Here is a 2,889-nt window from a genome sequence, read left to right as displayed (position 1 = left end):
CTACCTCGTTCACAGAACAATACAGTCATCCTGACAGTGGACGATCGGTTCTCCAAGGCCTGCCGGCTGATCCCTCTACCTAAGCTCCCAACGGCATTGGAGACCGCAGAGACACTCCTTCATCATGTATTCCGTTATTACGGCCTGCCTGAAGACATCGTGTCAGACCAGGGCCCCCAGTTCACCTCTCGTGTGTGGCGGGCCATGTGTGATGGACTGGGCATCAACATCAGTCTCACTTCAGGTTACCACCCTCAGTCCAACGGCCAAGCTGAACGACTCAACCAGGAAGTCATTCGTTTCCTGAGGACCTACTGCTACCAACGGCAGGGAGACTGGAGCCGGTTCCTGGTCTGGGCTGAGTACGCCCAGAACTCCCTGAAGAAGGCTTCTACTGGACTCTCAGCCTTCCAGTGTGTCCTAGTATTCCAGCCCCCTTTCTTCCCCTGGGCGGGGGGCTCCTCAGAACTACCAGCTGTTGACGACTGGTTCCGTCGCTGCGAGGAAACGTGGGAGGCTGCTCACATCCAACTCCAGCATGCAGTTCGCCGCTCCCAACTGCCACCGAACTGGCACCGTCAGACGGGACCCAACCTATCTCCTGGCCAGTGGGTCTGGCTATCCACCAGAGATCTACACCTCCGACTGCCCTGCAGAAAACTGAGTCCGTGATATGTGGGTCCCTTCCAGATAGAGCGTCAGGTGACTCCTGTATCATTTCGTCTCCGGTTACCTCCAGACTATCGTATCTCTCCCACTTTCCATATATCTCTGTTGAAACTTGCACAAGGTCCGGATGACTGCAAGCCCCAGGCTGACGACGCGGCTGGTCCAGGGAAGCTTTTGATCATAGACGGCGAAGAGGCATACAGGGTCAAGGAGGTCCTGCATTCTCGGCGGAGGCAGGGACGTCTTTAATATCTCCTGGACTGGGAGGGTTTTGGCCCAAAGTAATGGTCCTGGGTGGACCGCGAGGATATTCTTGATCCATCTCTCCTTATCGAGTTTCACAGACGCCATCCTTCAGCTCCTGCGCCGCGGCCCCGTGGCCGACCACGACTCTGCCAGGACTCCAGCGTCCGGAGCCCCTCCTCGCGGGGGTCTCTGTCAGGAGTCCGCCTACTGTCTACCCCTCGGGTCATCCACGTGCACAGTCCCCAGAGTATTAATCCCTAATCAGTCTCCACAGCATTTAAACCAAGCTCCCACCTAAACACACCGTGAAGTATTGTGCCGTAAGCCATTACTTAGCGAGTTCCCAGCCGTCTGCTTCTTCCAGCCAAAAACCCTGTTCTTATCCTGTGTTACTCTCCTGCTAGCCACCTGCCTCCACTCCTGCCCGTCCCTGAAACATCGTCTTCGCCAGCCTATGACAAACCCTCGCCGTGTTGACCTCCGCCTGCCTTCGACCACCGTCTGCTCTCGCCTCTGATGCTTTCTTGCCGGCACTGACCTCCGCCTGTCCGACCACCGCTGCCTTTCCCAACGCATCGCCAAACACAAATAAAAACACTGCATATGGATCCAAACGCCTCCGAGTCTGTGTTACAGTTATGAAACAGAAAACATTGTAAAATGATATACAGACATGGACAAAATTGTTCAATAACCTCGAAATAATCATTTAAAAAAAACAAAAACAAAACAAAAACAAAGGTGCGGACCCACTCTCGGGCACCCAGCCCGGATCCCCGAACCCCCATCACCCACGCTCACCAGCCGGACCTGCAGACCCAATCCTGAGCACCCAGCACGGATCCCCGAACCCCCATGACACCCCCTTCTTGGCCGAGCCGGAGCCGGTCGCAACGCACCATCGCAGGGGAAATGCACCCGGCGGGGGCCGGGCGAAAGGCCGGCCGGGGGGTCCCACAAGTGAATCCCACCGGCACCCGGTTGCCAACCCTTGCCCGACGGGCTGAATCCCCCGAGCCGACTGCGCGGACCCCACACGTTTACCTCTCAACAGTTTCACGGCCTCTTGAAATCTCTCTTCAAAGTTCTTTTCAACTTTCCCTTAAGGTACTCGTCGACTATCGATCTTGTGCCGGTATTTAGCCTTAGATGGAATTTACCACCCGCTTTGGGCTGCATTCCCAAACAACCCGACTCCGAGAAGACCGGACCCCAGCGCGACGGGGGCCGACACCGGCCTCACACCGTCTACGGGCTGAGCCTCTATCAGAAGGACTCAGGCCCCCGCGCGACACCGGGCAAGCGGTCTTCCGTACACCACATTTCCCTCGTCCGCCCGCCGGGCAGGGATTTGGCGCTGGGCTCTTCCCTCTTCGCTTGCCGCTACTGAGGGACTCCTGGTTAGTTTCTTTTCCTCCGCTTAGCAATATGCTTAAATTCAGCGGGTCATCTCGTCTGATCTGAGGTCGAAGTCGGAACAGGTGGAGGGGGGGGGTCAGTCCGGCGATGCCGGAGGCCGACCCCCCGCTGCCCTGCTGGTCGGGGTTGTGCCAGTGGGCGCACGCACCTCGCCTCGCGGGGTGTCACTCCCGATTCCCCCGCTGGAGCGGTAGACGTCCCCCGCGGCGGCCGCAACCAAAAAACCCGGGGTAGGGAAGCTGGTGGGCGGGAGGGGCGAAGGCGCCCCTTCCCCTGGCACGGAGCGTCGGGGGAAGGAGGGAAGGGAAGGAGTCGCGCGGGGCGAGAGCGGAGCGCGCGTCGCACTGGAGCGTTTCCCGGGTCTGCACTTGGGGGGACGAAGAAAGGCGTAGCCCCAGGAGGAACCCGGGGCCACAAGGTGCGTTCGAAGTGTCGATGATAAATGTGTCCTGCAATTCACATTAGTTCTCGCAGCTAGCTGCGTTCTTCATCGACGCACGAGCCGAGTGATCCACCACTAAGAGTTGTATCAGGTTTTTTCGCTTGGTTTCTTCC

At 58.2% G+C, this 2,889-nt stretch overlaps 1 non-coding gene across 1 annotated transcript; it reads right to left on the bottom strand.

Moving 5' to 3' along the window:
• Positions 1 to 2,706: 2,706 nt before the first annotated feature.
• On the bottom strand, positions 2,707 to 2,860 carry LOC112140759. Its single transcript, XR_002918248.1, has one exon. It is a non-coding gene; the product is annotated as a 5.8S ribosomal RNA (ribosomal RNA).
• Positions 2,861 to 2,889: the final 29 nt, after the last annotated feature.

Source organism: Oryzias melastigma, linkage group LG18 (genome assembly GCF_002922805.2).
Source record: "Oryzias melastigma strain HK-1 linkage group LG18, ASM292280v2, whole genome shotgun sequence".
NCBI lineage: Eukaryota > Metazoa > Chordata > Actinopteri > Beloniformes > Adrianichthyidae > Oryzias > Oryzias melastigma.
Note: the sequence above shows the minus strand (reverse complement) of the source record. Positions and strands in the feature narration are given on the sequence as shown.